General features: G+C 54.3%; 1 pseudogene; it reads left to right on the top strand.

Moving 5' to 3' along the window:
- LOC137466691 (PHD finger protein 7-like) lies at positions 1-3,086 on the top strand (annotated as a pseudogene).
- Positions 3,087-11,157: the final 8,071 nt, after the last annotated feature.

The raw sequence follows: 11,157 nt of genomic DNA, 5'->3' as shown, positions 1-11,157 counted from the left end.
ATGGTTGTCCAATTTTGGCTGCACGATGCTGATGTCAGCCTGGCCATTGTGACCCGTGCGACCAAGGCTTCAAAAGGCAAGGCTGGGCTCAGGCCGTGTGTCAGTGCCACCTGACAACGGGAGGAGAAGGCAGGGCAGGGTCGCTGCTGCCCAGGGACCAGAGGCACCCCACACCTCGGGATCTGGGCCTGTGCTGCAGGCTCACCTGCCTCTCCCTTCCCAGAATCAGCAGAGGAACAACCAGAGCAGACTGCGGTCTTCCTCCAGGAGACGACGGGAGCAGAAGGCGGACAGGAGCAGGGCTCACGCAGGGCTGAGCAGGGAGCAGTGCCCTCGTGGCTCTGGGCCTGTTCGGCAAACTCCCCACACTCCTCTTTCTCCCACAGAGAGAGAGGACCAGCACCTGGAGGAGACTGTGGCCTTTCTGGACAGGGGCTCAGCGCTGAGAGCTGCCATGACTTACAGCAAGCAGGAGGGCCCTGGAGCCAGGGAGCCAGGTGAGGGCAATGCCAACCTCCCACAGCCTGGCCCAGGAACGCTTGCGGCAGGCGGCGCAGGGCCCAGAGCAGAGGCAGGGGGAGGCAGGAGCCGCTCAGCCATGCCGTGGCTGGGAGCCTCCTTCCTCCCCAAGTGGGGCCCAGCTGGGCCAGGGGGCAGCTCTTGGGACACCCGTGCCCGCAATGGCCCCTGCTCTCCAAGGCCTCCAGCCCTGCCCATCAGCCAGGCAGGAAGGCAGGCAGGCAGGGAGAGAGCAGCCCTTGGGGCCGATGCTGCTGCAGCCAAAGCGCCCCGCAGAGGTGCTCGTGCCCGCTGCCATTGGCTCTGTCCCCTGCAGCCTGCATGCTGTGTCGACGTGCAGAGGCTGACCCGGACATGTGCGGTGACAAACTGGAGAAGTATGGGCTCTGTGCCCACGTGTTCTGCCTGGTGAGTGGCTCTGGGTGCTCCTTCCACCATTGCAATGGGCAATTCCTGCCTCTCTCTCCTCATCTGCTCATCCCCTTTGCTGCAGTTCTTTGCCACTCTACTTTCTCGTCAGAAGAACGAGCGTGTTGGACTCATGGGATTTCTTCCTAGAGATATCCAAATTGCAGTCTGGCGGGCGGCACAAAAGGTGAGAGCCTGACAAGAGCAGGGAGATTTGTGCCAGGCGAGGTTTGCCAGAGCTGAGCCCAGACACTTGGAATGAAAGGCCTGCCCTTCCGGCCGCCTGTGGGCCAAAGTCTGGCTCCCAGCAGCTGCACAGAGGCTCTGGCAGCGGAGTCTCCTCCACCCGTCGGCTCTGTGGGCTGAGACCCAGCAGTGGCCACATGCTAGGCCCTGCCCGGAGCCGTGGGGCTGCCAGGGGAGGCCCCGAGGCTGCTGCTGATGGGGCTGCTTGGCTCTTTCCAGCGCTGCTGCGTCTGTGGCCAGAGCGGGGCAACCATCATGTGTTGCAAGGAGGACTGTGGCAGATGGTTCCACCTGCCCTGTGCCAAGGAGGGCGGCTGCGTCACACAGTATATTCCAGAGTACAGGTGCCCCTCCTCCCCACTCCTGGTCGCCCCTGGGAGAAGATCCAACATTGCTCACTTTGCCCACCCATTTTCCCTCAGCACCTACTGCCCTGAGCACCGTCCAGAGCAGGACATGGAGGCGACTGCAGAGCCGGGCACCGATTGCCCCATCTGCATGGAGCCTGTGGAGGATAGAAACACCTTCAGAACCCTGGTGTGCCCAGCGTGCAAAAGGGCCTGGTTCCACAGGGACTGCATCCAGGTAGGAGCCATCCCCTCAGCCCCGGGGCACAGCAGGTGCTCAGCAGCACCAGGGCCTTGCTCACCCTGCTTCTGTTTGCCCTGCAGGGACAGGCCATGCGCGCTGGTCTTTTATGCCTCCACTGCCCCCTGTGCAGGGACACTGAACAATTTCTTACACAAATGTTCATCGTGGGGATCCGAATTCCCTTCAGGTTGGTGTCCTTCTGCCTGGCTCACAGGACAGGAGGTGCAAGTGCTGTGTTTTTCCAGGCCCTGCCCCAGCAGTCCTGGCCCTGCCCTGTCCCGTGAGTCTGGGCTTCAGCTTCACGCGGGACCTGGAAAAGTGCTGGAGAAAGAGCGGGGACAACCTGTACCTCCATGAGGGCAAGACATCAGAAACTCATCAGCTTTTCCTTTCTCCATCAGAGAGCCAACGTGGGAGGACAACGATGCCTTCGCGGATCTAGGAGAGAGGCACAGCAGGTGCAATGCCAGGGATTGCCTTTACCCGGGAGGCAGGGAGGAGGCAGAGGAAGAGGGGTAAGTTGGGGAGCTGCACCTGAGGCTCTGCAGGGTACATGTGTCACTTCAAGGGCTCAAAGGGGAAAGAAGCAGAAGAACTTGTCTGGACAATCCTGTGCTGTGGACACGTTGTCCATGAGCCCGTTTGCCTCCCCAGGCCCTGGGAACTGCTGCTGTGCTCCTCCTGCGCTGCTGAGGGCACCCACAGGCGCTGCTCTGGCCTGAGAAACCGCATAGAGAGCTGGGAGTGTGACGGCTGTGCTGGTCTCGGAACGGGTATGAGGCAAAGCAGCCGGTGCCCCTGGGCTGGGGACAGTGCCCAGGCTGGGCTTGGCAGAGCCCCTCTGCTCCTGAAGGGCTGGGGGTTCTGCTCTGGCCTGGCTTGCCTCGCGCCTGGGTGGTCTTTGACATTCCTGCTTGGCCTTACAGCTTTCAGGCATGAGTCAGAGCTCAGGGGCCCCAGCAGGAGAAGACGGTCAGGACTGGAGCCTGCTCATGGCTCCTCAGAATCTGAGGCCATCAGCCCCAGCTCCCGCACCCCGGTGCCATCGAGGCTGGATCCCCGGTCTTCATCTGCAGAGACCAGCGGCCGCAGAAGCCACCGACACACAGCATGGCAGCAGTCTCTGACGTCTTCCTCACTGGACACCAGCAGCCTCAGCACATCAAGTTCAACGTACAGCAGCTCCCCTGACTCTGAGGACAGGGTCCATTCCAGACGTGCAGGGCCCGGCCGAGGCCGAACCCGCTCTCGCCAGCAAGGTCGGGCCCCAGATGGACCCGTCCGATCGAGGAGTCGCCGTGACAGAAGCAACAGGACAATGACAAAGACTGAGAGGCCCAGGCGAAGGGAGACACCTTCACGGGCATCCCCCAGACACAGCCGCACCCGCCAGCAAGGTCAGGCCCTAAGTCCACCTGTCTGCTCCAGGAGTCGCCGTGACAGGAGCAGCAGGACAACCACAAGGACTGAGAGGCCCAGGCAAAGGCAGACATCGTCACAGGCATCCCCCAGACGCAGCCGCACCCGCCAGCAAGGTCAGGCCCTAAGTCCACCTGCCCGGCCCAGGAGTCGCCGGGACAGGAGCCACAGGACAACATCAAGCGCTGAGAGGCCCAGGCAAAGGGAGACTTCGTCAGGGACATCCCCCAGATGCAGCCGCTCCCACCAGCAAGGTCAGGCCCAGAGTCCACCTGGCCGCTCCAGGAGTCGCCGTGACAGGAGCAGCAGGACAAGACCAAGGACTGAGAGGCCCAGGCAAAGGGAGACTTCCTCATGGACATCCCCCAGATGCAGCCGCTCCCACCAGCACGGTCAGGCCCAGAGTCCACCTGGCCGCTCCAGGAGTCGCCGTGACAGGAGCAGCAGGACAAGACCAAGGACTGAGAGGCCCAGGCAAAGGGAGACTTCCTCAGGGACATCCCCCAGATGCAGCCGCTCCCGCCTGCAGCGCCGGGCCTCGAATCAACCTGTCCGGTCCAGGAGTCGCCAGGACAGGAGCAGGAGGACAGCAGCAAGGGCTGAGAGGCCCAGGCACAGGGGGACACCGTCAGGGATGTCCCACAGGAGCAGCCGCTCCCGCCAGCAGCGTCGGGCCTCAACTGGGGCCTCCAACAGCAGCACGTAGTGTCATCTTTTCTTTCTAGTCCATCCGCTCGCTGCCGTAAGTGAAGGTGAGATCGGTCAGTACAGGGTCCTTGAGATTTGCAGGTCTGTGAGAAAACCATAGTAGCTCTTGGCTTTTCGACTGGCAGGAAAGTAGTCTTATGCTAAATACCTTGATTTCTGTCTTACCATGTATTAAGTGAAAAGTCACTTAAATGATGTGGCTAATTAAAAAGGACTCTTGTTCTTGCCTTTAGACTCCAACCTCAGGTGTTTCCCCACTGCTTACTCTTGAAAGTGAGCCACTCCTTGATGGGCTTGTGCAAGAGGCCATCTGAAGCCCCCACATTTGCCTACCGATTGCCACGAGGAGAAGCCCCTTCCCCCACTGCAGTTCCGGCTTGCAGAGAGCAGCAGTGCAGGTGCAGCTGCTGTACCTTTACGTTAGCTGTTCTGAACAAGGCCTGGCGAGGACTTGGCAAGGACTTGGCAAGGACCTGGCATGGACCCAGCACGGGACAGCCTGACGCGCGACCTGCTACAAATCTCCGTTCTTACGCCAAATGAACTTTTGGGGTGACTCCCGTGGTCCTTCATTGAAGACCCCTCATCTGCCTCATTACCACCGTGACAGACAAAGATTGAGGACCCTCCTCCCAAGGACTGAGACTGAGACCCCTACTACAGGCAGGGGGCAAAACGGTGGTCTGACCACTAACGACATGACCTGTTTCCCTTCAGTAATTCCAGTGGACTTATTCTCCATTGTGTTTGCCTTGCTTTGGTGGTTTCGGTGGACTCGCCTGTTCCCCCGCAGCAATCACAAGGGCCTCTCATTGTCCTGCATGCTCCCCCCTCTTTCCTCTGTGGACTATAACTGGACCCCTGAGTTGACCAGAACTTCGAAGACTTCCCCGACACGACAAGACGGATCCCCATCGTCTGGACCACTGAGGATCTCGCCTGTGCTTGTAGCTATTCCCATCCCCCTCTTCTCTCTCTCTCCCTCTCTCTCTCTCTATTCTTTGACCTTCTTTCAGATCCCCACTATCCCATTTACTGTTTTGGCCCTTAATAAAGGTGCATTTGTTGTGATTAACTGATAGTCCCTTGTTGTTTGCCTTTTTGCACTTTTGGGATTGGTGAAAAGAGCCATCACGACACCCCGCAACAAGCGGATCGTGACAGCTTGGACAGGGTATGGTTAGGGAAACATTCAGAGCAAGGTGGCTCTTAGGGAAGCTGTCTTGGAAAAGGACGTGTGCTGTGTTGCTATCTTTGAACAATCTCATTTCAGTAAAGCCAAAAGGAAGAAGAGAGAAGAGAGTGACACACAACCTCAAGCGCCTGAAGAAATCGATTACTCTATTGCTGCTGATTTAAAAGACTTGCTTGGACCTTGAAAGAACAAACCAGAAAAGACTGTGGAAATACCCTGGGACAAAGAGGATGCGCAGGACTCTGCCCCAGACGACCATTTGGGACCTTTGCCTGAGAACGACGCAGCTCAGGAGTCGAGTGCTTTCAAGTTTCCCTTCTTTGGAGACACAGAGGGGTTGGGCATCAAAGGAGGTAACAGCAGAACCCTTCTAAGAGTGCCATTTCTAAGGAAGAGCTTCTGGCAGGCACTGTAGAGCAATAGGGTGTAAAGAAGGTCAGGATGCAGGGGATTTTCAGCAGCAGAAGTCAGTAAGTAGGCAGAAGCATTTTGATCTTCATTTCTGCTTGCCAAGGCTGTGGTGGATTAACGAGAGGTAGCTCGTGCTTGCATCTCAGGCGTTCTGAAAGGCATGCTTTGAGAAGGCATTGGGGTTTTTGCTGAGTGGTGAGAAAGCTTGTTGTCATGCCCTGAATTTCTCAAGCAGGGAGAAAGGGGATACACCAGTCATATCAAGTTTCATAGAACCCAACACGATTTTCAAGGAAATGTGTGTTAATGTAGAGGGAGGAGCAAAATCCGGGAGTTGACCCCAAGATCCATGGACATTCTCTTTGTTACTGAATTCTATTCTTGGACCTTTAGGAAAAGGAAAGTGAATGACACGTGATCATTGGGGTGTTCTAACCGTAGATAAAATGAGGCCTTATGAAAAGAAGATGAAACAACATTAAATGGAGTCACAGTCCTGAAGGAGAGAAGAGAAGCCGTGTGAAGTTATCCAAAATATTAAAAAAACCCCAATGCCACAAGACAAAGCAACGAGCCTCCCACACTTGTGCTGAATTCAGAAGGTATTCAGTGTCTTCTGAACGCAATGATAAATGTTTAAGAATACAGAAGCGATCCCTAGAACAAACCGGAAAATCCTGGAGCAGAGATGTAGCTCAGGAAATCAGGCAGGAGCAGATTCTGTCCTTCCTAAATCTCTCTTCTCCACTGTAAGTATTTGTCTTGAAAGGAGGAATTTTTCCTGACAAGTGGAGGAATAATCTGGTTTTGCCTTTGTTTCTATTTTTGGTGCTGTTATTGCAGAGTCTTGCGGACTTGGAACCATCAAGTCGGCAAAAGTCGCATGGCAAGAGGATTCACGTTTCCAAGACAGCAGTTCTGAGGGTGATGGTGAGCCTGAGACGTGAGAAATTGAAAAGGACCAAGAAATGCAAGTTCCCTTTCTATTTGTTGTCTACTTGGCTGTAGTAGTTGGATGCTGTGGGAATGTTAAGAGCAGCACTCGGGAAATGGGAAGCTGACATTGCACACCTCTGAGCAATGAAAGTCATCTTGGAAAACCATTTGGGCTGCCCAGAGTCAAAATTGCCAGCAGCCCATTTGATGTGAAGTTGAATATGAGAAGAGAGACGTTGAGCACAAGAAATTAACTTGGTCCTTTTGGTTGGACCAACTCCAAACTGAGTTTGGCCAAAAGCCAAAGACACAGTCAGATTTCTTTCAAGAAGTGATTTGGGTTTTTTTTTATAGATGGCTCTCTTTGGTTACTAGGGAATAAAGCTTTTCAACGGTCACCATTTCTCTGAAGCGCTACAGTTTTAACTTGTGTTCATGGAATTTGATAGTACAATTTAGGATGCTAAAATCCCTTTGTACTTGTCTAGGTTTCTTTCTTTACCACGCACAGAAAGGGCTAGAGTTTTCTTCTTCTCCAAAGATGATGAACGCCTGAGAGGTATGACGGAAGTTCTTCGCCCCCTTCTGTATTTTTTTTTAACTGTTCCTGGAATTCCGTGAGGAGGAAAAAAATGCTGCCTGCTTATGAATGTTTTCTAGTCAAAATTTGGCATCCTTACTTGCGGCCAAAGTTGTGGTAGAATCCCGTGAGAAAGTCCTGGTAAAATAAAGGCCAAGCAGATTTCTGGCTTTCTTTTCTTTCAGATAATTGCCTAATAGGAATCTGGACTTTTAGAGCTTACCAAAACATTAGCCACTTGACAGTTTACCTAGATAGTTTGGATCCTTTCAGGTATTTATATCATCTTTCACTTTTTCCTGCCTTTCTGGTGTTACCATTAGGAATGTTGAGTGTTCTTGTCAGCCACATATGTCCCTGTGCTTCTTGGTCCTGATGAATCTGGGGTTTTCTCTCCCGAATCCAGTGAATTTTGAATTTAGAAACAAAGAAAACAACAACCAAAGGAAACCTACAGAGTCCCCCAAAGTTGCAAAGGCCAGCAAAACAATTGCTTGTTACATGTTTTGTAGAACAGAGTCGTAAGACAGGCTGAAATGATGTGCCTTTCTCGAGACTGATTCGATACCGCTGCTGAAATGTATTGCTGTGTTCATCCAGTTAGTGCCCAGCAATCTTCCAGCCCGTCTGATTTACAGGGTGTGTTACGATGGGGAGCTCAGTCCTTCGCAGGCCTCAGTTCTGGGGGAAGAGGTGCGGTCTTGGTGCTGAGCTTCTAATGAAACAGCTGCTATTTCACTGCAATTTCGATTGCAGCATGTTGAGGAAAACTGCTGCTGCTGCCTTTCATGGTTCTTCGTACACCAGGCTGCAGTAGGGAACATTTCTGTTGGAGCCAGCGTCTGGTGGGGGGGCAAGAGAACAGGGAGGATGTGAAGAATTGACTTCTGGAGAACACGATTGCTGTGTTGTCCATGACTGTTAGAAGCAGCAGCACAATCAGAAGTGTTTAAGCCTATTAATTGGTTCTTTCTTTTGTGCAGAGGGCCCAAAGTTATTTTGCAGATCTGCAGAGCTCAGTGAAGAAAAAGAGGGTTGGGAAGACAGACGTAGATTATCGCTTGAGGTGAGTATGTAAGATCCGTTCCCCGGGAACTCTAGGTGAAAGCTGAGCATGGGGAGGGAATGCGGGTATGAAGGGGCATGCAGAATTAATTCAGGCCCTCGAGAAGAGCCTGCAACTTTGTAACTCCCCGGGAACAAAAGTGTTTTAGTGTGCCTGTGTGTATAACATCCTGTGGTGTTCTCCAGTCGGGTAAACCACGGCATTTTTGTCTGTTACAGGAACAGCTACTTAACTATATGTAAAGAATGTATTTAAGAGAAAGAGTGAATTTAGAGACGTCTCCTACTAGTGGATTCAGAACCTTCTCCCAAGAATTTGTTAGATTTTCATTATTTTCCGGAACGCCGGAGGAAGCATAAGGATACCAGACTGAAAGTCCAAGGAAACCAATAAACCTTTTACTGATTAGAAGCGCACCACTTCTGTTCCTTGAAGAAGTTGCCAAACAACGTCACTTTCAAAATCCCTTCAATGATCTAACAGGAGAAAATATTGACAAACCCTGTTAGGCAGTGTTTCCCAGCTGGAGCTGATGGTCTTGGGTGCTGGGGAGCCACGGGAAGGCTCCAGTCCTGACTGTCCGGCCAGGCTGGGGCCATTGAGCTCCGGCTGATCCCTGGCGGCTGTAAGGGCAAGCAGGAATGTCAAAGGCCCCCCAGACCCGGGCCGGGCCAGGCCGGACCAGAGCAGTGCCGCCAGCCCTCCAGGAGCGGACAGACTCTGCCAAGCCCGACCTGGGCACTGCTCCCAGCCCAGGGACACGCGGCTGCTTTGCCCGAGAGCCGTGCGCAGAGCAGCAGAGCTGTCACACCCCAGCTGGTTCGGGTTGGTGTGAGGCCCTGGCAGTGCCCGTGGGTGCCCTGGGCAGCACAGGAGCTGTTGCCAGTGCCTGGGGAAGCACAGGTCCGGGTCAGCCTCTGCACGTCGACACAGCATGCAGGCTGCAGGGGACAGAGCCAATGGCAGCAGGCACGAGCACCTCTGCGGGGCGCTTTGGCTGCAGCAGCATCGGCCCCAAGGGCTGCTCTCTCCCTGCCTGCCTGCCTTCCTGCCTGGCTGATGGGCAGGGCTGGAGGCCTTGGAGAGCAGGGGCCATTGCGGGCACGGGTGTCCCAAGAGCTGCCCCCTGGCCCAGCTGGGCCCCACTTGGGGAGGAAGGAGGCTCCCAGCCACGGCATGGCTGAGCGGCTCCTGCCTCCCCCTGCCTCTGCTCTGGGCCCTGCGCCGCCTGCCGCAAGCGTTCCTGGGCCAGGCTGTGGGAGGTTGGCATTGCCCTCACCTGGCTCCCTGGCTCCAGGGCCCTCCTGCTTGCTGTAAGTCATGGCAGCTCTCAGGGCTGAGTCCCTGTCCAGAAAGGCCACAGTCTCCTCCAGGTGCTGGTCCTCTCTCTCTGTGGGAGAAAGAGGAGTGTGGGGAGTTTGCCGAACAGGCCCAGAGCCACGAGGGCACTGCTCCCTGCTCAGCCCTGCGTGAGCCCTGCTCCTGTCCGCCTTCTGCTCCCGTTGTCGCCTGGAGGAAGACCGCAGTCTGCTCTGGTTGTTCCTCTGCTGATTCTGGGAAGGGAGAGGCAGGTGAGCCTGCAGCACAGGCCCAGATCCCGAGGTGTGGGGTGCCTCTGGCCCCGGGGCAGCAGCGACCCTGCCCTGCCTTCTCCTCTCGTTGTCAGGTGGCACTGACACACGGCCTGAGCCCAGCCTTGCCTTTTGGGGCCAAGGGAAGTCTCTGCTCCTGCCTCTGGCACAGGGCGCTCTGCTAGCGGGTCAGGGAAGGTGATAGCCCCAGAGAGAGGCGTGAGCAGTGGAGGAAAGCCAGCATCTCTCCAGTCTTCCAAAAGGGCACTAAGAAGGAGCCAGGAAACTGCAGGCCCATCAGCCTCAGCTCCGTCCCCAGAAAGGTGGCCGAATATCTCCTCTTGGATGTCATCTCTAAGCGTGTGGAATAACAGGAAGGGAAAACTGGATGGGCTTAGCAGCTGTTTTGCAGGGCAAACAACTGAGTTTGCAGAAGAAGAAATTAATAAGATACGGGTTTATCCATGGCAAGGAAGCAAGCAAGGCCGTTAGCGTGGAAACTGAAAAACACATCAGGGCTCCTTGTAGTTAGAGGATACGTGCCTTAGTCAGCAGTGGACATGCCTTAAGAATTTGTGGTAAACTCTTGCCAATGAATTATTGACGTTAAATGCTTTGTACCAATAAAATACAATAAGCTATTGCTTTGTCCATTGAACAGAAGGAGCTGTTTTGATGTAACTAGGGCCTTAGGATCACACTTTTTTAGGGGTATAAAACTTGAGAACAACTTGTAATAAAGAAGAAGCCATTGTTGTCACTGCACAGGTGTATGTGTATGTCTTGTGTCCATCTCTACAGTGACAGAAAACCATGCTTGGGCAATCCCATAGCCACCTCTGCTGCACTGACTGGCTGGGTTTGTGAGGGGAGAGCAGTGGCTGTTGTCAGCCGGGACTTCAGCAAGGCTTTGTCCTGGCCTCCCGTATCACGCTCATGGGGCAGCTCAGGGACAGTGGCGTAGAGAAGCGGGCAGTGGAGCTCCAAACTCAGATAGCTGCGAGCTCAGGGGGCCGTGCTGGGGCCAGTCTTGTTTGCCTTATTCCCCAGTGACCTGGCAGAAGGGGCGGAGCGCTCCCTCAGCACGTTTGCTGATGGGACAGAAGCGAGAGCAGGGGCTGGTGAACCACACGGCTGTGCTGCTGCCTTTCAGTGAGACCTGGACAGGCTTGAGAGTTGAGCAGAGAGGGACCTAGTGAAGTTGCACAGGGGAAAGCCTCTAGAAGATCTTGAAGCTTTCTAATTACCAGGCAACAGAAGTTTTTTTAGTATAGAGGAGTGTATCGTGTCATCTTGTGACGTCCAGTCAGGGAAACCACTGCATCTCTTTATGTTACAGGAGCAGTTTCTTGTACGTATGTAAAGAAAGTCTTTGAGAAAAACACTGAATTCAGAAACTCCCTCTATATTACGTTGGATTTTCATGATTTTCTGGAATGCCAGGCAAAGCGTAAGGATTCCAAAAGGAAAGCGAAAGCCAATGAAGAAATCTACTTTTAGAGGTCAG

This window comes from Anomalospiza imberbis, unplaced genomic scaffold (assembly GCF_031753505.1).
Source record: "Anomalospiza imberbis isolate Cuckoo-Finch-1a 21T00152 unplaced genomic scaffold, ASM3175350v1 scaffold_397, whole genome shotgun sequence".
In the NCBI taxonomy this organism is placed as follows: Eukaryota; Metazoa; Chordata; class Aves; order Passeriformes; family Viduidae; genus Anomalospiza; species Anomalospiza imberbis.
Note: the sequence above shows the minus strand (reverse complement) of the source record. Positions and strands in the feature narration are given on the sequence as shown.